Genomic DNA, 26,972 nt, shown 5'->3' on the forward strand with positions numbered 1-26,972 from the left:
CAACAGTGCCTCCAAGATCCCTGACTCCGGGGAAAAGGAAATGTTCATTGGATCCGAGGCAGTGACCGGGTATCCAGCTCCTGCTCCCTGCAGCCACAAATCACCGACACCCAAGGAAACATCCGGTGAATCCGGACAGACATCCGCACGCATCTTTTTCCCGCTGGGTTCAGGTAGGTCACTAGTGCAATCTTCTCCCACTACTGCCTCATGGTCTCTCTTCTCGAGGTCGTCACCTAGGGAAAAACACACTGCGTCCTGCTGGCTCGACACTTGAATAGCATCTGGGGCCTTCGCAGCAGGGCCCACCAGTGCCAACATACTGGGGGCACCCTGCTCCAGCACACCAGAAACACACACATCTTCAGGGGCCATCGACACAGAGACACCCTCCCGAACAGAAGAGCATCCCTGCTCCGGTCCCTGGACGGACCTCCCATAGTCCCCTTTTTGCGGGGGCTTCTTCTTTGCCACCTCCACTACAGAGGGGCCAGTAGAGCTTAGCTCAGTCCTGTCAAGGGGATCCTCCCCGACGGACACTGAGGGGCGAGCTAGAGATTGTCTTCGCCAGGGACCCCCAGTTGCCTCTGCATATGTCCGTACCTTGGTTCTCTGGGGGCAACTCCGGAATACATGTCCATCCTCCCCGCACAGATTACACTGTTTCTTGTGAGGACAGTCTTTCGTCAAGTGTCCATACTGGCTGCAATTATTACAACGGGCAGCCCTCCTCTCCTGGCAAGCGTCTTGGGTATGCCCCATTGTGCCACAATTCCTACAATACAAGGGCATACCTTGATAGAAGAGGTATCCTCGGCTCTTCCCGATTGTGAAGGTGGAGGGAGGGTGCTGTGTTCCTCCGACTCCCGTTGGATCCTTCTTTAATCGTGCCAGGAACCTCCGCTTCCCACACCAAAAATTAACTGCATTTTTAATTTTTCCTAAAAAGGACACGTCATCGCAATAGCGACGCAAGAAAGTCAAAATATCCAGCACTTCCACAAAAGGGTTAGGGAAGTGAACCACAATCTGGACTTCTTCATAAACAAATAATAAGGAAAAAATCAAACCTTCCATTTCGTCCATGTGGCTATTTTCGTTCACTTTCTGGACCAGTTGTTGGCAGCACCCTTGACTCCTAAAAGTGATGGTGTAGGTACCTTTCGATTCGTTGTCCTGGAAGCAGAAGATGTCCTCTCTACTAAATCCCAGAAGTCCAAGAAGGATGATGTTGCAAACATACTGGATGTTTTTCTCACAGCGAAACTTCTCCAAAACGTCAATTCGCACTGTATTTCTCATCCGGGGTTCACCCGATGCATATGACAGCACAGCCGGCATCTCTTCCAAAAAAAGTACGCCAACTACGGAAAGAAAAAAAAGGCATATGCCTTTTTAGGGGATCACTTCCCGTTGCTCCCGGACTAAGCCTCTCTCCCTATAGCAGCAGGGGGGTGAAGTCCCTCCGAAGAGGAACGATCCCCCCAGGCCGAGAGAGAGGGTACCGGAAGCACCCAGATAGACAACAACCAAACAGACAAGCTGTAAGATCGAAGCCAAAAGGCCGAGAAGCGATAACCAGAATTGGTTTCAAACTACGGAGCCACCCAAGGATCCTGAAAAGTCCATTTGTGGAGATGAGCTCCTGGACTCCCGTTAAGAAGACATGTTGTCAACCTCTAGATCCCTTACATGCCTGCACTTTTTGGCTTGCTGCTGCTGCAATCCACGCGTTTTAGATCTGCATAACTCCACCTCTTTAAACACAGCACCTTCACCCCCTGCTGTTCCCACCCGCCTCAACACCGTTGGAAGGGAGGAGAACCAATTAAGGCGGGGGGTGGGGTGGAACGAGCAGCTGTCTACCCTTAGCAGGAGGGCTGCTGATTACATACCTCTCCTGCTGCTGCTGCTGCTGCTGGCTGTCCAGCAGCAGACTGAAGGTGGCTGCTGCTGTGCACAGGTATATAAAGGCTCAGAGCCTATTATGACACGCGCAGCCAGCGTTCCATTGCCACATTCCATCTACTGCAGGCAGGATACCTGGCTGGCTGAATGTCGCTGAGAAGCTCACAGAGACCGCCATAAGCAACAGTTTAACAGAATGCCACAGACTAATCAACCAAACTTTTTGGGTTGGGTTCTCTTTTATAGTCTGCAGGCATTAAATGAAAGAAGTCAGTGTTCCAGCAGAGGGAGACAACGTTTCAGAAAAGGCATTGTAGCAAACCAAAAAAGAAATTTTAAGCGCAGCAGAGTAACCAGCGCACATACCTGTTAGCTCAGGTGAGTTTAAAAGGCTGCTGTTGATAACAAGGGCATTTGCTAAATAGATGGTGTGTGTGCAACAATATACTGAAAGGTCAATTATATTGTGCAGCTTATCTCACCACCTGTAGTTATTTAGGTGAAAGCTCCAAAATGCTTGCCTAATATGTCTGTTTATCCAAAAGGAAGTAAAAAGGGAGAGCTAGAAAGATAGCATTTCATTACATTACATGGCAATGCAATGCACAGTTGCTGAAGTTGAACCAAAATGAGCTTGTAATCTGGCTTCTGCAACTTTGAACATGAAAAATCCAATGAGGAGAAGAAAAGCAAAGCCAAAGAGTCCATCCCAAAATCCGACAAACAAGCAAAATGAACAAAAAACATTGAATTCAATTCTTTCTGATTTTAGAAACTGCATTAAAGAAGGGGTGCACCGGTCCTGGAGATACTGCAATACCAGGTCAATGCGTGGAGTGGACAGAGCAAGCTCTTTTTCCATCTCCCTGTTCTAAAAATCCATTTAATATATGGTCCCCAGATAGGGGACGTATCAGATATTAAACTGATAAGAACAGATACTACACTTGATCTTAGCCAAAAGGCCGAGAAGCGATAACCAGAATTGGTTTCAAACTACGGAGCCACCCAAGGATCCTGAAAAGTCCATTTGTGGAGATGAGCTCCTGGACTCCCGTTAAGAAGACATGTTGTCAACCTCTAGATCCCTTACATGCCTGCACTTTTCGGCTTGCTGCTGCTGCAATCCACGCGTTTTAGATCTGCATAACTCCACCTCTTTAAACACAGCACCTTCACCCCCTGCTGTTCCCACCCGCCTCAACACCGTTGGAAGGGAGGAGAACCAATTAAGGCGGGGGGTGGGGTGGAACGAGCAGCTGTCTACCCTTAGCAGGAGGGCTGCTGATTACATACCTCTCCTGCTGCTGCTGCTGCTGCTGGCTGTCCAGCAGCAGACTGAAGGTGGCTGCTGCTGTGCACAGGTATATAAAGGCTCAGAGCCTATTATGACACGCGCAGCCAGCGTTCCATTGCCACATTCCATCTACTGCAGGCAGGATACCTGGCTGGCTGAATGTCGCTGAGAAGCTCACAGAGACCGCCATAAGCAACAGTTTAACAGAATGCCACAGACTAATCAACCAAACTTTTTGGGTTGGGTTCTCTTTTATAGTCTGCAGGCATTAAATGAAAGAAGGCAGTGTTCCAGCAGAGGGAGACAACGTTTCAGAAAAGGCATTGTAGCAAACCAAAAAAGAAATTTTAAGCGCAGCAGAGTAACCAGCGCACATACCTGTTAGCTCAGGTGAGTTTAAAAGGCTGCTGTTGATAACAAGGGCATTTGCTAAATAGATGGTGTGTGTGCAACAATATACTGAAAGGTCAATTATATTGTGCAGCTTATCTCACCACCTGTAGTTATTTAGGTGAAAGCTCCAAAATGCTTGCCTAATATGTCTGTTTATCCAAAAGGAAGTAAAAAGGGAGAGCTAGAAAGATAGCATTTCATTACATTACATGGCAATGCAATGCACAGTTGCTGAAGTTGAACCAAAATGAGCTTGTAATCTGGCTTCTGCAACTTAGAACATGAAAAATCCAATGAGGAGAAGAAAAGCAAAGCCAAAGAGTCCATCCCAAAATCCGACAAACAAGCAAAATGAACAAAAAACATTGAATTCAATTCTTTCTGATTTTAGAAACTGCATTAAAGAAGGGGTGCACCGGTCCTGGAGATACTGCAATACCAGGTCAATGCGTGGAGTGGACAGAGCAAGCTCTTTTTCCATCTCCCTGTTCTAAAAATCCATTTAATATATGGTCCCCAGATAGGGGACGTATCAGATATTAAACTGATAAGAACAGATACTACACTTGATCTTAGCCAAAAGGCCGAGAAGCGATAACCAGAATTGGTTTCAAACTACGGAGCCACCCAAGGATCCTGAAAAGTCCATTTGTGGAGATGAGCTCCTGGACTCCCGTTAAGAAGACATGTTGTCAACCTCTAGATCCCTTACATGCCTGCACTTTTCGGCTTGCTGCTGCTGCAATCCACGCGTTTTAGATCTGCATAACTCCACCTCTTTAAACACAGCACCTTCACCCCCTGCTGTTCCCACCCGCCTCAACACCGTTGGAAGGGAGGAGAACCAATTAAGGCGGGGGGTGGGGTGGAACGAGCAGCTGTCTACCCTTAGCAGGAGGGCTGCTGATTACATACCTCTCCTGCTGCTGCTGCTGCTGCTGGCTGTCCAGCAGCAGACTGAAGGTGGCTGCTGCTGTGCACAGGTATATAAAGGCTCAGAGCCTATTATGACACGCGCAGCCAGCGTTCCATTGCCACATTCCATCTACTGCAGGCAGGATACCTGGCTGGCTGAATGTCGCTGAGAAGCTCACAGAGACCGCCATAAGCAACAGTTTAACAGAATGCCACAGACTAATCAACCAAACTTTTTGGGTTGGGTTCTCTTTTATAGTCTGCAGTCATTAAATGAAAGAAGTCAGTGTTCCAGCAGAGGGAGACAACGTTTCAGAAAAGGCATTGTAGCAAACCAAAAAAGAAATTTTAAGCGCAGCAGAGTAACCAGCGCACATACCTGTTAGCTCAGGTGAGTTTAAAAGGCTGCTGTTGATAACAAGGGCATTTGCTAAATAGATGGTGTGTGTGCAACAATATACTGAAAGGTCAATTATATTGTGCAGCTTATCTCACCACCTGTAGTTATTTAGGTGAAAGCTCCAAAATGCTTGCCTAATATGTCTGTTTATCCAAAAGGAAGTAAAAAGGGAGAGCTAGAAAGATAGCATTTCATTACATTACATGGCAATGCAATGCACAGTTGCTGAAGTTGAACCAAAATGAGCTTGTAATCTGGCTTCTGCAACTTAGAACATGAAAAATCCAATGAGGAGAAGAAAAGCAAAGCCAAAGAGTCCATCCCAAAATCCGACAAACAAGCAAAATGAACAAAAAACATTGAATTCAATTCTTTCTGATTTTAGAAACTGCATTAAAGAAGGGGTGCACCGGTCCTGGAGATACTGCAATACCAGGTCAATGCGTGGAGTGGACAGAGCAAGCTCTTTTTCCATCTCCCTGTTCTAAAAATCCATTTAATATATGGTCCCCAGATAGGGGACGTATCAGATATTAAACTGATAAGAACAGATACTACACTTGATCTTAGCCAAAAGGCCGAGAAGCGATAACCAGAATTGGTTTCAAACTACGGAGCCACCCAAGGATCCTGAAAAGTCCATTTGTGGAGATGAGCTCCTGGACTCCCGTTAAGAAGACATGTTGTCAACCTCTAGATCCCTTACATGCCTGCACTTTTCGGCTTGCTGCTGCTGCAATCCACGCGTTTTAGATCTGCATAACTCCACCTCTTTAAACACAGCACCTTCACCCCCTGCTGTTCCCACCCGCCTCAACACCGTTGGAAGTGAGGAGAACCAATTAAGGCGGGGGGTGGGGTGGAACGAGCAGCTGTCTACCCTTAGCAGGAGGGCTGCTGATTACATACCTCTCCTGCTGCTGCTGCTGCTGGCTGTCCAGCAGCAGACTGAAGGTGGCTGCTGCTGTGCACAGGTATATAAAGGCTCAGAGCCTATTATGACACGCGCAGCCAGCGTTCCATTGCCACATTCCATCTACTGCAGGCAGGATACCTGGCTGGCTGAATGTCGCTGAGAAGCTCACAGAGACCGCCATAAGCAACAGTTTAACAGAATGCCACAGATTAATCAACCAAACTTTTTGGGTTGGGTTCTCTTTTATAGTCTGCAGGCATTAAATGAAAGAAGTCAGTGTTCCAGCAGAGGGAGACAACGTTTCAGAAAAGGCATTGTAGCAAACCAAAAAAGAAATTTTAAGCGCAGCAGAGTAACCAGCGCACATACCTGTTAGCTCATGTGAGTTTAAAAGGCTGCTGTTGATAACAAGGGCATTTGCTAAATAGATGGTGTGTGTGCAACAATATACTGAAAGGTCAATTATATTGTGCAGCTTATCTCACCACCTGTAGTTATTTAGGTGAAAGCTCCAAAATGCTTGCCTAATATGTCTGTTTATCCAAAAGGAAGTAAAAAGGGAGAGCTAGAAAGATAGCATTTCATTACATTACATGGCAATGCAATGCACAGTTGCTGAAGTTGAACCAAAATGAGCTTGTAATCTGGCTTCTGCAACTTTGAACATGAAAAGTCCAATGAGGAGAAGAAAAGCAAAGCCAAAGAGTCCATCCCAAAATCCGACAAACAAGCAAAATGAACAAAAAACATTGAATTTAATTCTTTCTGATTTTAGAAACTGCATTAAAGAAGGGGTGCACCGGTCCTGGAGATACTGCAATACCAGGTCAATGCGTGGAGTGGACAGAGCAAGCTCTTTTTCCATCTCCCTGTTCTAAAAATCCATTTAATATATGGTCCCCAGATAGGGGACGTATCAGATATTAAACTGATAAGAACAGATTTTTTTTTTTTTTTTTCCTCAGATTAAGACCCACATTAATTTATGCATCATAGCGCATATTCACATAACGGGTTCTCAAATCATCATTCGGAAAAACAAAAACAAAATCCCAAAAAACACAACCCTGCAATTAACTGTTACTTACTGTAAGAAGTCCAATGTGAAAAGTTCCAGAGTGCTTCTGCTGCTGTCTCACCATACTTCTTTTTATCCAATAAATAGGCATAAAACAGTCTAGCAAGAAAAATCTTTCTGCATTCCATGGGGGAAAAAACAATCTTTTTAAAAATCACCAAATTCCGAACGTCCCATAAAACCTCTTTATATATGACAAAAATAATCCAGCTTGCCCGCTTCCTTTGCAAGTACTTAAAATCTTGACCTATTAAAATCCTTTCAAAATCGAAACAATGAAAACCAACTAAAGCAACAAACATACGTGACAACAAGGTAAAAACTTTTTTAGCAAACAAACAGTCCCAAAAAATATGCTGTATTGTTTCCACCTTATTGCAACCTTCCCTAGGACATAGTTCTTGAACCTTTATCCCCCGGTCATTCAAAAAAGCCCTTGTTGGCAAGCATCCATGCAACGCCATCCAGGTTACATCCTTCTGTCTGTTGCTGATTCCACGCATGAAAAAAAACTTCCACACCTGTCCAGACTGTGCATTATTACAAAACGGCACATCACATAACATCTCCTTCTTCTTAATACCTGAGACAATCAGTTTTTTGTCCGGTCTAACCATGGAGCTTATCCCATTTTGATCATAGAAGGACCTAAGCACCACATAAAAAAACGGTATCACAAACGAAACTGGTTTTCTTAAATCCTTCTCACACCAGCTCCATTTCTGGAAAAGCCGTCCTGCTAAATATTTGCACATGTCCGCAGTCCTGTTATTGCACTGGGATAATTATAAATGTTCAAAAAATAATGCATTCTTAAAAATAAGTCAATGTTAGGAAAATCACAACCCCCATTTTCCACAGAACACATAACCATTCCTCTTCTTAGTTTCTCCATTTTGGATCCCCAAAAAAACACAAACAGTTTCCTTGTCACTCTCTTTGTCCAAAGCACAGCAGGTGGGAAAATCAAAGCAGTGTACAGCAGAAGCGGGAGAATCACAGACTTGATTACCAGCACTTTCCCTCTCAGCGACAGGTTCCTTAGTTTCCAAAAGTTCAACTTCTGATCCATTTTGTCTTCTAGAATCTTCAGGCTGCTTTTCCCTTTCAGTTCCTTCTCAAAGATGACACCAAGAACCTCAATTTCCTCCCTACTCTCCACTCCTGCCACGTTAACCTCAACCTGCCTCCCAAAGTTACAAAGCTGGCACTTTCCCCAATTCACCGCCATACCAGCCACACAAAAAAAATCCTTACGTGCAAATTCACTCTATTGAGATCCGCCTGTGAACCACAAGTAAAAACAATATCATCCATATAACTTAAAGACTTGACTGGACCCCCGGATCCCCCAGGAATAAAAACACCAGCCACACACTTGTCAACTTGCACACTTTTTAAAAGGGCCTCCACCACACAGATAAAAAGAATTGGTGACAGGGGACAACCCTGCCTAACTCCCGATAAAATATTAAAACTGGAACTCACATGCCCATTAACTAAAATCTGGCTACTGACCCCACAATAAAAACTCTTAATGACCATCAATAATTTATCCGGAACACCAAGGTGACTTAAAGCAGAGAACAAAAATCTATGTGATATTTTATCAAAGGCTTTCTCCAGGTCCACCGACTGTAACAAAAGAGCATTCTTATTCAAATTAGCCTGATAAATTAAGTCTCTTAGAAGCAGCAAATTATCTGAAATTTTCCTACCAGGCACTGCACATGCCTGATACTCCCCCACCATATCACCTATCACATCTGCCAGTCTACCAGCCACAATTTTAGAAATAATTTTGTAATCACTGTTTAACAATGTTATGGGCCTCCAATTTTTAATATCCCTCATGTCCCCTTTCTTATGAATCAGCGTAACAATCCCCCTACGCATAGAAACCGATAAAATCCCATGAGTAAAACCATATTGCACCACCCGGGAAAACTCCACACCTATAATATCCCAAAATCTAACATAAAATTCAGCAGGAAGACCATCACAGCCTGGCGTCTTGCCTTTCGCCAAGCCATCCACTGCCCGTCTAATTTCATCTTTCCCAACCTCCTCACTTAAAAACCCAATTTTCTCCTCAGGAATATTATTAGTTAATACTTTGCAATAATCATTAATTTCCGCATCACTGGCTCTACTATCGTTAGAGAAGAGTGTTTCATAAAAGGAAAGAATACTGCCAATCATCTCATCCCCAGATACCTCCCCTGCAGGAGAAAAAACAGACTTAAAAACCCCTTTAGGTTTAAAACATTTTTTAAAAAAGTATCTCGAACATTGCTCATTTTCCTCCATGTGCTTTATTTTTGCCTTAAACATAATAGTCTTCCCTTTTTCAATAAGTATCTTCTTCAGTTCGTCCTTCAAATCTGCAATCTCTTTATCCACCTCCATCCCCGCTCTCTTAAACTTATGGAGTACTTCCAATTTTGAAATAACAGCAGCATCATGATCCCTTTTGGCTTTCGCTCTCCTAAAACACACCCCTTTAAAATAACATGCAAATTTCTCCTTAGCCCAGTCCCACCACTCTAGCAAATCTTTAAAAAGGTGCTGTTCAGACACACAAGACAAAAACACTTTATTAAAACCAACCTTAACACTCTCCTCTTCCAGCAGGCTTACGTTCAGCTTCCAGAGTCCCTTTCCAAAAGCCAGGGACTCAGCTATACACAGATCTACCACTATCATCTTGTGGTCAGAAAAAGTCGTCATCACGTGGTTGCACTTGGCCACCTTAATCCCTTCAGACATAAAAACATAGTCAATTCGGGAAACACTACGTCCACTATCTGATATGTATGTGAACTTATCACTTGGCCCAACCATCAGACCAGCATCCGTGTAGCGTAAATCCTGCACAATCTGATTTAAAATATTAGACGTAACATCAGTCCTACCTTCCGTAGAGCTCTTACGATCTTTTGCGGATCTGACACAATTAAAATCTCCAGCCACTATAGTGAAGTCTCTGCCTGGTAAAAACAACTTTAGAGACTCCAAAAACCCAACTCTTGCTTGTTTATCAGCAGGGGCATAAACATTAAAAACCCGTACACGCTGACCTAAAAAATCCACTAATAAAAACAAACATCTCCCAGGTATGATTACTTTAAACTCTAAAACCTTTAGACTGGAATTACACAGTAAAATGCCCACCCCTTCATTCCTGTTTTCTGAGCATGGGGACCAAAAAGATTGCCCCTTATTCCACTCACTCTCATGCGGGGCAGATTTAATTACACATTCCTGCAGACAGACAATATCTGCATTCACACTCTCAATGTACTCCAGTATCCCTGCTCTCCTACAAGCAGAACCAATCCCTCGTACATTCAGAGAAGCAACACACAACGCCATCATAACAACAGGAAAAAAACTCCACCATACCCGATCCATCATGAACCAGGAGAAAACCCACTCCTGCCACCCACTTTTCTACGTATATCAGGCGACTCAGAACTCGAGTCCCTGTTAGAATAACCTGGTCTTAGGGAGACTGGATCTTCCTGCCCCCCAGACCAACACCCCTCCACCTTACTTCTTTTAATCACGGAGGCATAACTCTCCTCCTTGCCATCATCTTCCTCCTCATTTTCACTCCAATCACTGTTAACCCTATCACGCTGCTGAGGGGTTATAGTTCCATCCGAATCAGAATCCTCCTCCTCCAAAACCTCCATTTCCTCACCCCCATCTCTTCCCAAAACAGGATTCACTGACTCCGCCATATTAGACAAATCCATCCCATCACCCGGGCCATGCACATCAGCTACTTTGTTTATTACTTCCAGCCCCTCCCTCAAACCAACTTTCTTCTGGCTCCGCCCCTTTTCCTCCATCTTGGGCACCGCATGGTCTCTTCCCCTACCACCATCTTGTTTTTGGCTTTCCCCCTCTGAATCTGAGCCTTCGCCCTCCTCCCCACTTTCCTGCCGAGTCTTCTTCTGCCTCTCTTCAGCGTCCACCTGTGACCTAGGAATCTGAGCCCACAATCTACATTTCCTTGCAAGGTGATCTGCATGTCCACACAAATCACACACCTTATTCATTGGGCAACCACTTGCAACATGCCCAGATTTCCCACAACCTCTACAAACATCACCTTGCACTGGACAATCTTTCTGAACATGTCCAAACTCATGACACTTCCTACAATATTCCATCTGTCCATTATAAAAACAAAATCCCCTTTCTCCTCCGATAGAAAACTGTGCAGGAATGCTCTTGGCACCCCCAATAGCTCTATCATCCGGTCTCAGTTTTACAACATATCTCCTCTTGCCATTTAGATAATTGTATTTGTTCTTCATTCTTCCCAAAAATTTAACCTCACTACAATACCGAGCTAAAAAATTGGAAACAGTCTCATCCGGAACTTTAGGGTTATACATGTGCAAAACCACATACTTATATGTCTGCTGGAACAGAGGTTCCAGTGCAATAAACTCTAGGCATTTCAATTCCTTTTCTTCCTTCATTCGTACCAACTCCATGTAGACTCTCTGGCAAATACTCAAAGAAACAAAAGTGATATCATAAATTCCTTGTTTCTGAAAATCCTGCAGTGCCAATACATCCGTTACCTTCAAGCCATTAATGTTCTTCAAGACATCAACGCAAACTTGGTCCAAACCGATTTCTCCTTCATGACCTGCAGCCACCTTCAGACGGACCGAGTCCTCTAATCCACGTGTTTTCTCCACCATTTTTACAGCAGATAAACACAATCGCCGCTCAATCGCACACTAGGGCCCCACAAGGGGGAACCCCAGTCACAACTGCCCTCCAAACAACACCAGCAGCAGAAAACCACCACTGATCTTGCCAAAAGGCCGAGAAGCGATAACCAGAATTGGTTTCAAACTACGGAGCCACCCAAGGATCCTGAAAAGTCCATTTGTGGAGATGAGCTCCTGGACTCCCGTTAAGAAGACATGTTGTCAACCTCTAGATCCCTTACATGCCTGCACTTTTCGGCTTGCTGCTGCTGCAATCCACGCGTTTTAGATCTGCATAACTCCACCTCTTTAAACACAGCACCTTCACCCCCTGCTGTTCCCACCCGCCTCAACACCGTTGGAAGGGAGGAGAACCAATTAAGGCGGGGGGTGGGGTGGAACGAGCAGCTGTCTACCCTTAGCAGGAGGGCTGCTGATTTCATACCTCTCCTGCTGCTGCTGCTGCTGCTGGCTGTCCAGCAGCAGACTGAAGGTGGCTGCTGCTGTGCACAGGTATATAAAGGCTCAGAGCCTATTATGACACGCGCAGCCAGCGTTCCATTGCCACATTCCATCTACTGCAGGCAGGATACCTGGCTGGCTGAATGTCGCTGAGAAGCTCACAGAGACCGCCATAAGCAACAGTTTAACAGAATGCCACAGACTAATCAACCAAACTTTTTGGGTTGGGTTCTCTTTTATAGTCTGCAGGCATTAAATGAAAGAAGTCAGTGTTCCAGCAGAGGGAGACAACGTTTCAGAAAAGGCATTGTAGCAAACCAAAAAAGAAATTTTAAGCGCAGCAGAGTAACCAGCACACATACCTGTTAGCTCAGGTGAGTTTAAAAGGCTGCTGTTGATAACAAGGGCATTTGCTAAATAGATGGTGTGTGTGCAACAATATACTGAAAGGTCAATTATATTGTGCAGCTTATCTCACCACCTGTAGTTATTTAGGTGAAAGCTCCAAAATGCTTGCCTAATATGTCTGTTTATCCAAAAGGAAGTAAAAAGGGAGAGCTAGAAAGATAGCATTTCCTTACATTACATGGCAATGCAATGCACAGTTGCTGAAGTTGAACCAAAATGAGCTTGTAATCTGGCTTCTGCAACTTTGAACATGAAAAATCCAATGAGGAGAAGAAAAGCAAAGCCAAAGAGTCCATCCCAAAATCCGACAAACAAGCAAAATGAACAAAAAACATTGAATTCAATTCTTTCTGATTTTAGAAACTGCATTAAAGAAGGGGTGCACCGGTCCTGGAGATACTGCAATACCAGGTCAATGCGTGGAGTGGACAGAGCAAGCTCTTTTTCCATCTCCCTGTTCTAAAAATCCATTTAATATATGGTCCCCAGATAGGGGACGTATCAGATATTAAACTGATAAGAACAGATACTACACTTGATCTTAGCCAAAAGGCCGAGAAGCGATAACCAGAATTGGTTTCAAACTACGGAGCCACCCAAGGATCCTGAAAAGTCCATTTGTGGAGATGAGCTCCTGGACTCCCGTTAAGAAGACATGTTGTCAACCTCTAGATCCCTTACATGCCTGCACTTTTCGGCTTGCTGCTGCTGCAATCCACGCGTTTTAGATCCGCATAACTCCACCTCTTTAAACACAGCACCTTCACCCCCTGCTGTTCCCACCCGCCTCAACACCGTTGGAAGGGAGGAGAACCAATTAAGGCGGGGGGTGGGGTGGAACGAGCAGCTGTCTACCCTTAGCAGGAGGGCTGCTGATTACATACCTCTCCTGCTGCTGCTGCTGCTGCTGGCTGTCCAGCAGCAGACTGAAGGTGGCTGCTGCTGTGCACAGGTATATAAAGGCTCAGAGCCTATTATGACACGCGCAGCCAGCGTTCCATTGCCACATTCCATCTACTGCAGGCAGGATACCTGGCTGGCTGAATGTCGCTGAGAAGCTCACAGAGACCGCCATAAGCAACAGTTTAACAGAATGCCACAGACTAATCAACCAAACTTTTTGGGTTGGGTTCTCTTTTATAGTCTGCAGGCATTAAATGAAAGAAGTCAGTGTTCCAGCAGAGGGAGACAACGTTTCAGAAAAGGCATTGTAGCAAACCAAAAAAGAAATTTTAAGCGCAGCAGAGTAACCAGCGCACATACCTGTTAGCTCAGGTGAGTTTAAAAGGCTGCTGTTGATAACAAGGGCATTTGCTAAATAGATGGTGTGTGTGCAACAATATACTGAAAGGTCAATTATATTGTGCAGCTTATCTCACCACCTGTAGTTATTTAGGTGAAAGCTCCAAAATGCTTGCCTAATATGTCTGTTTATCCAAAAGGAAGTAAAAAGGGAGAGCTAGAAAGATAGCATTTCATTACATTACATGGCAATGCAATGCACAGTTGCTGAAGTTGAACCAAAATGAGCTTGTAATCTGGCTTCTGCAACTTTGAACATGAAAAATCCAATGAGGAGAAGAAAAGCAAAGCCAAAGAGTCCATCCCAAAATCCGACAAACAAGCAAAATGAACAAAAAACATTGAATTCAATTCTTTCTGATTTTAGAAACTGCATTAAAGAAGGGGTGCACCGGTCCTGGAGATACTGCAATACCAGGTCAATGCGTGGAGTGGACAGAGCAAGCTCTTTTTCCATCTCCCTGTTCTAAAAATCCATTTAATATATGGTCCCCAGATAGGGGACGTATCAGATATTAAACTGATAAGAACAGATTTTTTTTTTTTTTTCCCTCAGATGGGGAAATCCACGGTCTATAGTCACGACCAAAGGAACTTCCTTCCAAACAGCTGCATCATCTCAACGACACAAATGCTGCTCCCATCATCACCGGAAAATTTTTATTTCTTCTTTTTAAACCTTACACAGAAAACAAGATCAAGAAGTATTTACAAAATATCTCCACTTTTTAACTTTCCATATTCCCTCCGCATCCACTTCCCCTCTCCTCTTTTTGTCCCATAGGAAACACACATACATCTTCCCCATAATCACCTTCACACTATCCTTTACAGCAATTTCCTTCCTTTTAAACACATACACATTCCTCACATCCCATAACACTTCCTTTATACACGCAAGCATCAACCACAAGACTCTTTCCTTCGTCCCATCACATATTCCCAAACCAAACATAAACAACTCAAAGGACAACAAATTCACACCACACAATTCTTTACACAAAGGCCCCATTCTCCCAATCACATCTCTAGCATACTGGCAATTCCAAAAAACATGCAACACACTTTCCCTTCCACCACAGCCATTTCTTGGACACGTTTCACTCCTCACTAAACCTCTATTCCTCTGAAACTCTCTTACTGGCAACACTCCATGCAAAGACTGCCACACAACCTCACTCTGCTTATTTGTCATACCACCCATCCGCACCTTCTTCCATACTTTTTGCACATCACACCCTCTCACCAAATTTATTCCACTCTCCATTTCTCTACACTCAATCATCCTGTACACAGCCTTCTTATTTCCCAACAACCTCACATCCACATCACACAACTCATACTTCACCAAAAACTTATAAACCCACACATACCACACGGGCACCTCAAAAGCAACCGGACACCGCAAATCCCTCTCTCTCCACTTCAAACGAAAAGAATAAGCCCCAAATAAATATCCACACATACATGAAAACTTTCCATCGCCCATAATCACTTTCAGCACAAACACCACAATATTCACACCCAAAAAAACTTCTAAATTTGGAAAACCCAAACCACCTTTCTCCATACGCTTCACCAACACTTCCCTCCGCGCCCTCTCCATTTTAGAATTCCACAAAAAAACAAACAAAATCCTATTCAATCCTCTCAAAACCATATAACCTGGTGGAAACACAACTGCAACATATAAAAAAATAGGCAACACCACGCTTTTAATGACTAAGATTTTTCCAAAGAAAGTAAGGCTTCTCAACTTCCAAAAACATAACTTCTTTTCAACCTTCTCTTTCGCGTCATCCCAACTTTCTTTCCCATCCAATCTTTCTGAAAACTTCACTCCCAAAACCTTAATGGGCCCACTCACTACGTTCACACCTACATCTCTACTCAAAATACCACTTCCAAAAACCTTACACTCACTCTTTTCCCAATTCACTTTAAATGCAGACGCACCACAAAAGATAGACACTAACAACTTCACCCGCCTCACCGAACATTCAGAATCACATAATACACACACGTCATCCATATAACCACTCACCTTCCACTCTCTTCCTCCACCTCCCGGCACTTGCACACCTCGAACCACTTTATCCTTCCTCAACATACACAACAAAGGTTCAATTGCACAAATAAAAGCCACAGGGGATAACGGACACCCCTGCCTCACGCCCGAATGCACATTCACTCTCCTACCGACATAACCGTTCATTAAAACACAACTATAAATATCTGTATATAGACTTCTCACTCTCCCAACAAAATCAGCAGGAAAACCCATTCTCAGCAACACTCTAAACAAAAAACCATGCGACAACCTATCATACGCCTTTTCAAAATCCAGGCTCAACAAAAACACACTCTTCTTCCGGCTCATACAATCCCATAGACAATCTCTCAATATACACACACACTCGTGAATCCGTCTCCCAGGTACTGCACAACACTGCTCATCCCCAATCACACTCTCTATCACATCACGCATCCTATTTGCCATTAATTTTGCGTAGATCTTATAATCACAGTTCAATAATGTTATTGGCCTCCAGTTTTTCAGACTCTTCAAATCACCCTTTTTCGGAATCAATACAACCATACCTGCACGCATACTACCTGCCACCTCCATATTTTCCCACATATACTTACAAAAATCCACAAAATCACTCCCAATCACATCCCACATCATGCGGTAAAATTCTACTGGAAGACCATCCTCCCCCGGCGTCTTATTCAAAGCCATACTACACATAACCTTCCATACTTCATCACTTGTCACAGCATCCATCAGCCTCTCTCTTTCCGCCTCATTCAATTTACTCTCTAACGTACTCAAAACATCATTCTCCAAACACTCATCCCTCCACTTTACAGCATACAAATCCTCATAAAACTTTGCCACTTCCTCACACATATCCTCTCCACTCACCTCGCTTCCATCTGCTCCATTCAACACACACATATTTTGCTTTTTCCCAAAAACCTTCTTGAAAAAAAAACGTGAACATTTTTCATCATACTCCAAATTATCAACTTTTGCTCTAAAGACAATACTCCTCCCTTTTTCCAACAAGAACTCATGAACCTCCTTTTTCACTTGTAAAATATCCTCCTCCACCTCCATCCCTCCCTCCCTCAATTTATACAAGAAACTTAAACGTGCATTTAAACTCACAAAATGTCTCCTCTTGACTGCTGCCATCTTATAACCCAAATTTTTGAAAAAAATTTTTGTCTGTTTTTTAACCCAATCCCACCACCCACAAACATTCCCAAAACCATTTTTACACTCACACCACTCCTCATACCGTCTTGCATATTCCTTTCTTACTTCCTCATACTCCAATAACTTAACATTCAACTTCCACAAACCTTTCCCAAACACCCCATTCACATTCACATCCAACTCACACGACATGCACACATGATCTGAAAACAAAACATTCTCCTGCTTATAGTCAACAGGAATCATATTTTTTGAAATAAAACAGTAATCCAATCTAGATTGTATTCTTCCACTTTCGGAAAAGAAGGTATTTAACAAAGGCCTCACTTTACATACACTTTGCATATCATGCAAATCAAAATCACTAACCAACTCTAACAAAGTTTTCCCAGACACATCCACATTCACTCTCCCCACATCACAATTCATATCACCCACAATCACCACAGGCATTCTTCCCGGAACAAAAAGTTTAATTTTTTCAAATAACTTTTTCCGGTCATTTTTCTCCACCGGCGCATAAACATTAATAACACAAAATTTAACATTTTTATACTCAAAATTTGCTAAAATGCACCTCCCCACATCAATCACCACATAATCACTCAAAACCACCTCCCTCCCTTTAACTAAAATCCCCACACCATCATTTTTATTACATGCACTCCCCGACCACACAGATGCTCCATGAGACCATTCATCTCCTCTCACCCCATCCACCACTCCACACTCTTGCAAACAAAAAATCGATGCATTCTTCATAGCCAAAAAATCAAAAATTGCAGCCCTCCTGGCCTTATTTTTAAACACTCTCACATTTTGTGAAATTATAGTAAAACCCATTTTTTCCTTTTTTAAACCTCCTAAAAAAAACGAAAACAGAAAAGTTACAAAAACACTACAAAAACTCCACTCACAAGAAAAAGCCTTTGACTTAAGTCAAAGCTTATAATAGGCATTATCACGCATATTGCAAGGCAACCTTAACCAGCACCCCCACTATCTTCTTCCACCATCTGAACCGAGCAACTCGTTTCCGAGCCGCTAGCAGCATCACCATCACCCCACCTTGCTTTCTTGGCACCCACTTTTCGCTGCGGTGCCTTGATATCTTCTTCATCATTTGCCCCACCACCCTCCCTGTGACACTTTCTACTCCCCCCACCCTCATCGGAGAAGTACTCCTCAATATTCTCAGGATCTGAAGGGTGTGATGACCCTTCCCCAGTTTCCATACAATCTGCAGCATCTACAACGTCCTGAAAGTCCAACGTATCCGGACACCTTCCTTCTCCCGCTGCATTCATCTGCCCCTCCATTCTCCTCAATTCTTTCACAAGCTCCTTCTCCATTTTAGGTGCCTTTTTCTCCTTCTGGTAAGCAGGCCTCAGACTCACAGTTTCAGGGGCAGACCTTTCACTCCGCCTCCTCTGCTCTCTCTCCATTCTAGCAGTTTCTCTTTCTATCTGCTGCAAAACCCTCCTCTCCTCCTCCTCCTTCTTCCTCTCCTTATCAGTTTTCCTGGGCACACCCTGCGGGCAATCTTTAAACATGTGCTCACCACTTCCACACATGTCACAAGCCTTGGGCTTCGGGCACGCACTTGCCACATGCCCCTCCTCTTTGCAGTTACGGCAACATTGCCCTTTCTTACATGCATCCTGCACATGTCCAAAGCAGTAACATTTCCTGCAATACATAGGCTGCCCTACATAGTAAAGGAAGCCCCTATGTCCCGCCACAGAAAAATTCGCAGGAGGATGTCTAAAGCCTCCCACACTTCCAGGATCCTTCTTCAGTTTCACCCGAAACTTGTATTTGCAGTTGAAAATACCTAAAGAATTAAACTGCTTTTCCCCTTTACGCACATAATCACAGTACCGTGCAAGGAAGCCTTCAAGCAATGCTGGCTCAGTAAAAGGGTTATAAACTGTTACCCACACAATCTTTTCTTGAAGTCCAAACAAGGGTTCAAACCACACCCCTTCCAAGAAAGGATCATCAGTGTGACTCCGAAGCCACTCAAACACATCAAGGCAGGTATTTTCTTCTACAAAAGTCACGTCATATGTACCTGATTTAGGAAACTCGTTGACGCTGTAGAAGTCGCCTCGTTTTGCTCCAGCTTTTCCTTCCAAAAGTTTCTCCACGATGAAGGACACATTATTCCTCTCGGAAACTGATGGATCCACTCCAATTCGGATAGTATTCTTCACGAAGTTCATCTTCAAAACCTGTCGGTATAATACCACAGAAAATCGCCAAATCCTTTCGCAAAAAGGCCTGGATTCCTCCAGAGAACTCGCACCTATCAGGCTGCAACCAAATGGTCTTAGCCAAAAGGCCGAGAAGCGATAACCAGAATTGGTTTCAAACTACGGAGCCACCCAAGGATCCTGAAAAGTCCATTTGTGGAGATGAGCTCCTGGACTCCCGTTAAGAAGACATGTTGTCAACCTCTAGATCCCTTACATGCCTGCACTTTTCGGCTTGCTGCTGCTGCAATCCACGCGTTTTAGATCTGCATAACTCCACCTCTTTAAACACAGCACCTTCACCCCCTGCTGTTCCCACCCGCCTCAACACCGTTGGAAGGGAGGAGAACCAATTAAGGCGGGGGGTGGGGTGGAACGAGCAGCTGTCTACCCTTAGCAGGAGGGCTGCTGATTACATACCTCTCCTGCTGCTGCTGCTGCTGCTGGCTGTCCAGCAGCAGACTGAAGGTGGCTGCTGCTGTGCACAGGTATATAAAGGCTCAGAGCCTATTATGACACGCGCAGCCAGCGTTCCATTGCCACATTCCATCTACTGCAGGCAGGATACCTGGCTGGCTGAATGTCGCTGAGAAGCTCACAGAGACCGCCATAAGCAACAGTTTAACAGAATGCCACAGACTAATCAACCAAACTTTTTGGGTTGGGTTCTCTTTTATAGTCTGCAGGCATTAAATGAAAGAAGTCAGTGTTCCAGCAGAGGGAGACAACGTTTCAGAAAAGGCATTGTAGCAAACCAAAAAAGAAATTTTAAGCGCAGCAGAGTAACCAGCGCACATACCTGTTAGCTCAGGTGAGTTTAAAAGGCTGCTGTTGATAACAAGGGCATTTGCTAAATAGATGGTGTGTGTGCAACAATATACTGAAAGGTCAATTATATTGTGCAGCTTATCTCACCACCTGTAGTTATTTAGGTGAAAGCTCCAAAATGCTTGCCTAATATGTCTGTTTATCCAAAAGGAAGTAAAAAGGGAGAGCTAGAAAGATAGCATTTCATTACATTACATGGCAATGCAATGCACAGTTGCTGAAGTTGAACCAAAATGAGCTTGTAATCTGGCTTCTGCAACTTTGAACATGAAAAATCCAATGAGGAGAAGAAAAGCAAAGCCAAAGAGTCCATCCCAAAATCTGACAAACAAGCAAAATGAACAAAAAACATTGAATTCAATTCTTTCTGATTTTAGAAACTGCATTAAAGAAGGGGTGCACCGGTCCTGGAGATACTGCAATACCAGGTCAATGCGTGGAGTGGACAGAGCAAGCTCTTTTTCCATCTCCCTGTTCTAAAAATCCATTTAATATATGGTCCCCAGATAGGGGACGTATCAGATATTAAACTGATAAGAACAGATACTACACTTGATCTTAGCCAAAAGGCCGAGAAGCGATAACCAGAATTGGTTTCAAACTACGGAGCCACCCAAGGATCCTGAAAAGTCCATTTGTGGAGATGAGCTCCTGGACTCCCGTTAAGAAGACATGTTGTCAACCTCTAGATCCCTTACATGCCTGCACTTTTCGGCTTGCTGCTGCTGCAATCCACGCGTTTTAGATCTGCATAACTCCACCTCTTTAAACACAGCACCTTCACCCCCTGCTGTTCCCACCCGCCTCAACACCGTTGGAAGGGAGGAGAACCAATTAAGGCGGGGGGTGGGGTGGAACGAGCAGCTGTCTACCCTTAGCAGGAGGGCTGCTGATTACATACCTCTCCTGCTGCTGCTGCTGCTGCTGGCTGTCCAGCAGCAGACTGAAGGTGGCTGCTGCTGTGCACAGGTATTTAAAGGCTCAGAGCCTATTATGACACGCGCAGCCAGCGTTCCATTGCCACATTCCATCTACTGCAGGCAGGATACCTGGCTGGCTGAATGTCGCTGAGAAGCTCACAGAGACCGCCATAAGCAACAGTTTAACAGAATGCCACAGACTAATCAACCAAACTTTTTGGGTTGGGTTCTCTTTTATAGTCTGCAGGCATTAAATGAAAGAAGTCAGTGTTCCAGCAGAGGGAGACAACGTTTCAGAAAAGGCATTGTAGCAAACCAAAAAAGAAATTTTAAGCGCAGCAGAGTAACCAGCGCACATACCTGTTAGCTCAGGTGAGTTTAAAAGGCTGCTGTTGATAACAAGGGCATTTGCTAAATAGATGGTGTGTGTGCAACAATATACTGAAAGGTCAATTATATTGTGCAGCTTATCTCACCACCTGTAGTTATTTAGGTGAAAGCTCCAAAATGCTTGCCTAATATGTCTGTTTATCCAAAAGGAAGTAAAAAGGGAGAGCTAGAAAGATAGCATTTCATTACATTACATGGCAATGCAATGCACAGTTGCTGAAGTTGAACCAAAATGAGCTTGTAATCTGGCTTCTGCAACTTTGAACATGAAAAATCCAATGAGGAGAAGAAAAGCAAAGCCAAAGAGTCCATCCCAAAATCCGACAAACAAGCAAAATGAACAAAAAACATTGAATTCAATTCTTTCTGATTTTAGAAACTGCATTAAAGAAGGGGTGCACCGGTCCTGGAGATACTGCAATACCAGGTCAATGCGTGGAGTGGACAGAGCAAGCTCTTTTTCCATCTCCCTGTTCTAAAAATCCATTTAATATATGGTCCCCAGATAGGGGACGTATCAGATATTAAACTGATAAGAACAGATTTTTTTTTTTTTTTTTTTTTTCTCCTCAGACGAGGAAATTCCACAGTCTATGGAAACCAGACAAAGGAAAATTCCATCAAAACAGCTGCGTCAAATCCAATACGCAATTTGCTGTCCCCATCATCATCGGAAATATTTATTTCATATTTCAAAACAACAATAACAAAAATCAAGAGGTACTAACAATATATCTCCACTTTTTAACTTTCCATATTCCCTCCGCATCCACTTCCCCTCTCCTCTTTTTGTCCCATAGGAAACACACATACATCTTCCCCAAAATCACCTTCACACTATCCTTTACAGCAATTTCCTTCCTTTTAAACACATACACATTCCTCACATCCCATAACACTTCCTTTATACATGCAAGCATCAACCACAAGACTCTTTCCTTCGTCCCATCACATATTCCCAAACCAAACATAAACAACTCAAAAGACAACAAATTCACACCACACAATTCTTTACACAAAGGCCCCATTCTCCCAATCACATCTCTAGCATACTGGCAATTCCAAAAAACATGCAACACACTTTCCCTTCCACCACAGCCATTTCTTGGACACATTTCACTCCTCACCAAACCTCTATTCCTCTGAAACTCTCTCACAGGTAATACTCCATGTAAAGACTGCCACACAACTTCACTCTGTTTGTTGGTCATACCACTCATCCGCACTTTCTTCCAAACCTTCTGCACATCACCACCCCTAACCATATTTATTCCACATTCTACCTCTCTACATTCAATCATCCTATACACAGCCTTCTTATTCTCCAGCAATCTCACATCTGCATCACACAGTTCATACCTCACCAAAAACTTATAAACCCACACATACCATACAGGCACCTCAAAAGCAATCGGACATCGCAAATCCCTTTCTTGCCACTTTAAACGAAACAAATACGCTCCAAATAAATACCTACACATAGATGAAAACTTTCCATCCGCCCTAATCACTTTCAAAACAAACACAACGATATTCACACCAAAAAACACGTCCAAATTCGGAAAACCCAAACCACCTTTTTCCACTCTTTTAACCAAAATTTCTCTCCTAGCTCTCTCCATTTTCGAGTTCCACAAAAAAACAAATAAAATTCTATTCAAGCTTCTCATACACATATATCCTGGTGGAAATACTACCGCAATATATAAAAATATTGGCAACACCACACTCTTAACAATTAAAATCTTCCCAAAAAAGGATAAACTCCTCAATTTCCAAAAATTCAACTTCTGCTCAACTTTTCCTTTCGCATCATCCCAACTTTCTTTCCCATCCAAACTCTCTGAAAACTTCACACCCAAAACTTTAATAGGTCCATTCACTACATTCACACCTACATCCCTACTTAAACTTCCGCCTCCAAAACCCTTACACTCACTCTTTTCCCAATTCACTTTAAACGCAGATGCACCACAAAAAATAGACACTAACAACTTCACCCGCCTCACCGAACATTCAGAATCACATAATACACACACGTCATCCATATAACCACTCACCTTCCATTCTTTTCCTCCACCTCCCGGCACTTGCACACCACGAATTACCTTATCTTTCCTCAGCATACACAACAATGGCTCAATTGCACAAATAAATGCTACAGGGGACAAAGGACACCCCTGTCGCACACCCGAAAACACATTCACTTTCCTACCCACATACCCATTCATTAAAACACAGCTATAAACACCCGCATACAAACTTCTCACTCGCCCAACAAAATCAGCCGGAAAACCCATTTTTAACAACACTCTGAACAAAAAACCATGCGACAACCTATCATAAGCCTTTTCAAAATCCAAACTTAACAAAAATACACTCTTCTTACGACCCATGCAATCCCATAGACAATCTCTTAACATACACACACACTCATGAATCCGCCTCCCAGGTACCGCACAACACTGCTCATCCCCAATCACACTCTCTATCACATCACGCATCCTATTAGCCATAAGTTTTGCATAGATTTTATAATCACAATTAAGTAACGTTATTGGCCTCCAATTCCTCAGACTTTTCAAATCCCCTTTCTTAGGAATTAACACAACCATACCTGCACGCATACTCTCAGTCACCTCCATGTTTCCCCACATATACTTACATACATCCACAAAGTCCTTACCAATCACACCCCACATCACACGATAAAATTCTACTGGGAGGCCATCCTCCCCCGGCGTCTTATTCAAAGCCATACTACACATAACCTTCCATACCTCATCACCAGTCACCTCACCCATCACTCTCTCTCTTTCTGCTTCACTCAACTTACTCTCTAACACACTCAAAACATCATTCTCCAAACATTCATCCCTCTGTTTCACTGCATACAGATCCTCATAAAACTTAGCCACCTCTTCACACATATCCTCTCCACTCACCTCACTTCCATCTGCTCCATACACCACGCTCATACTCTGTTTCTTTCCAAAAACTTTTTTAAAGAAAAACCAAGAACATTTCTCATCCTGCTCCATCTTATCAATCTTTGCCCTAAACACTATGCTTCTCCCTCTCTCCAACAAAAACTCACTAATCTCCTTTTTTACCTCTAAAATATCCTCCTCCACCTCAACTCCTCCTTCCCTTAACTTATACAAAACGCTCAACCGCGCGTTCAGTTTAACAAAACTCTCTCTTTTAATTGCTGCATACTTGTATCCTAAATTTTTAAAGAACATTTTTGTTTGTTTCTTCACCCAGTCCCACCACTCACAAACATTCCCAAACTCATTTTTATGCTTACACCATTCTTCATACCGCCTTTCATACTCCTTTCTCACATCTTCATTCTCTAACAGTTTAACATTTAACTTCCACAATCCTCTCCCAAACACTCCATCAACTTTTATATCCAACTCACACAACATACACACATGATCTGAAAAAAGAACGTTTTCCTGCCTATAATTAACAGAAACCATATTTTTAGAAATAAAACAATAATCCAATCTGGATTGTACCCTACCACTCTCAGAAAAGAAAGTGTTCAACAAAGGATTCATGTTACACACGCGCTGCATATCACACAACCCAAAATCATTCACTAACTCCAATAATGCTTTCCCAGACACATCCACATTCACTCTCCCCACATCACAGTTCATATCACCCACAATTACCACAGGTATTCTTCCTGGAACAAAAAGCTTAATTTTTTCAAATAAATTTTTGCGCTCATTTTTTTCAACTGGCGCATAAACATTAATAACACAAAACTTTACATTCTTGTATACAAAATTAGCAAGGATACATCTCCCCACCTCAATAACCAAATAATCACTCAAAACAACCTCCCTTCCTTTAACCAAAATACCCACACCATCATTCTTATTACATGCACTCCCCGACCACACAGACGCTCCATAAGACCATTCATCCCCTTTCACACCATCCACTACCCCACATTCTTGTAAACAAAAAATAGATGCATTTTGCATAGCTAAAAACTCAAAAATAGCAGCTCTTCTTACTTTACTTTTAAACACTCTTACGTTTTGGGACACTATGGTAAATCCCATAATACTTCTACTCCTTCACCAATTACACAAAGAAATAGCCTTTGGCCTAAACCAAAGCTCACAAGAGGACAAAAAGAAAAAACATTTACAATATTATATGGTGACACTATCCAGCACCACCACTATCCTCCTCCGCCATCAGAACAGAACAGCTGGTTTCCGACCCGCTGGCTTCACCAGCCACACTCCTCATTCTGGCAGTTCTGATCTTCCTCTGAGGCTCACTAAAATCTGCATCATCACTGCCCCCACCATCCTCCCTACGACTCTTCTTTGCACCCCTATCATCCTCCGAAGAAAAATCTTCAATGTTTTCAGGACCCGAAGGGTGTTCAGGACTGTCGGGTTCCGAGATTTGCACTTCACATCCTGTTGCGTCCATTGCCTCTCCAAAAGTCATCATCTCAGGCAGCTCTGCTTCCACCACTTTCCTAGATATTCTCGCAGACACTGCCTTTTTCTCCACCTTTGCCACTTCCCTCCAGAACTCCTTTTCTTCCCTCCGCTTCTTCCTCATTTCTTCAGCAGAAGAAGAACATGGTCTCAGGGACACCTCCTCTGGCGCCGTAGAGGGAGAGGCTCTACCAGTTTCCCGCCTCCTTCCCTCTCTCTCCTCCCTCTCCAATCTTTCCAGCACTTTCAGTGCACTTGCCATCTGTCTCCTCTCCAGCTCTTCCTCCTTCTGTTCTTTATCAGAACGTCTAGGTGCACTCATAGGACAGTCCTTATACATGTGATCACTACTCCCACAGACATCACAGGACTTGGCCTCTGGACACTGGTTGGCCATATGCCCCTCCTTTCTGCAATTTCGGCAACACTGCCCTTGAAGGCATGTTACCATGGTATGTCCGAAAGAAAAGTATCTACGGCAAAACATGGGCTGGCCTGGGTAAAAGAGGAAACCTCTATGGCCTGCAACGGAAAAATTTGATGGAGGGTGTCTAAAGCCCCCCACACTGTCAGGATCCCTTTTCAATTTCACACGGAATTTATACTGACAGTTAAAGATTCCTAGACAATTGACTTGCTTCACTCCCTTCCGCACATATTCACAGTAGCGAGAGAGGAAGCACTCCAGCAGCTCAGGGTCTGTAAAAGGGTTATAGACAGTCACAGTCACCTCCTTTTCTTGCAGACCAAACAAAGGTTCCCATCTAACTCCTTCCAAGCAGGGGTCACTAGAGTGACCACGGAGCCATTAAAAGACATTAAGGCAAACATCCTGGTCCATAAAGGTAACGTCATAATTACCTTGACGTGAAAATTCGTTGACACTGAAGATCTCAGAACGTCTTGCTCCAGCTTTGCCTTCAACGATGTCTTGGACAATGAAAACCACGTTGTTCTTGTTCTGGTCAGATGGATCCACGGACAAACGGATGGTGTTCTTCACAAAAGACATCTTGGATTCTGTCGGTATGGAATACCACAGGAAAAAGCAGAAAATCCT

The 26,972-nt window shown here is 43.5% G+C and overlaps 8 non-coding genes across 8 annotated transcripts; all 8 read right to left on the bottom strand.

Annotated features, from left to right (window-relative positions):
* Window positions 1-2,694: 2,694 nt before the first annotated feature.
* Window positions 2,695-2,885, bottom strand: LOC141230044 (U2 spliceosomal RNA). Its single transcript, XR_012296636.1, has one exon. It is a non-coding gene; the product is annotated as a U2 spliceosomal RNA (small nuclear RNA).
* A 1,118-nt stretch (window positions 2,886-4,003) lies between these two features.
* Window positions 4,004-4,194, bottom strand: LOC141230045 (U2 spliceosomal RNA). Its single transcript, XR_012296637.1, has one exon. It is a non-coding gene; the product is annotated as a U2 spliceosomal RNA (small nuclear RNA).
* A 1,118-nt stretch (window positions 4,195-5,312) lies between these two features.
* On the bottom strand, window positions 5,313-5,503 carry LOC141230046 (U2 spliceosomal RNA). Its single transcript, XR_012296638.1, has one exon. It is a non-coding gene; the product is annotated as a U2 spliceosomal RNA (small nuclear RNA).
* A 1,115-nt stretch (window positions 5,504-6,618) lies between these two features.
* Window positions 6,619-6,816, bottom strand: LOC141229991 (U2 spliceosomal RNA). The gene has a single exon (XR_012296601.1). It is a non-coding gene; the product is annotated as a U2 spliceosomal RNA (small nuclear RNA).
* Window positions 6,817-12,887: 6,071 nt separating this feature from the next.
* Window positions 12,888-13,078, bottom strand: LOC141229754 (U2 spliceosomal RNA). Its single transcript, XR_012296376.1, has one exon. It is a non-coding gene; the product is annotated as a U2 spliceosomal RNA (small nuclear RNA).
* Window positions 13,079-14,196: 1,118 nt separating this feature from the next.
* Window positions 14,197-14,388, bottom strand: LOC141229974 (U2 spliceosomal RNA). Its single transcript, XR_012296586.1, has one exon. It is a non-coding gene; the product is annotated as a U2 spliceosomal RNA (small nuclear RNA).
* A 6,127-nt stretch (window positions 14,389-20,515) lies between these two features.
* LOC141229755 (U2 spliceosomal RNA) lies at window positions 20,516-20,706 on the bottom strand. Its single transcript, XR_012296377.1, has one exon. It is a non-coding gene; the product is annotated as a U2 spliceosomal RNA (small nuclear RNA).
* Window positions 20,707-21,824: 1,118 nt separating this feature from the next.
* On the bottom strand, window positions 21,825-22,017 carry LOC141229987 (U2 spliceosomal RNA). Its single transcript, XR_012296597.1, has one exon. It is a non-coding gene; the product is annotated as a U2 spliceosomal RNA (small nuclear RNA).
* Window positions 22,018-26,972: the final 4,955 nt, after the last annotated feature.

Source organism: Phyllobates terribilis, unplaced genomic scaffold (assembly GCF_046119375.1).
Source record: "Phyllobates terribilis strain yellow unplaced genomic scaffold, ASM4611937v1 Scaffold_488__1_contigs__length_1352022, whole genome shotgun sequence".
In the NCBI taxonomy this organism is placed as follows: Eukaryota; Metazoa; Chordata; class Amphibia; order Anura; family Dendrobatidae; genus Phyllobates; species Phyllobates terribilis.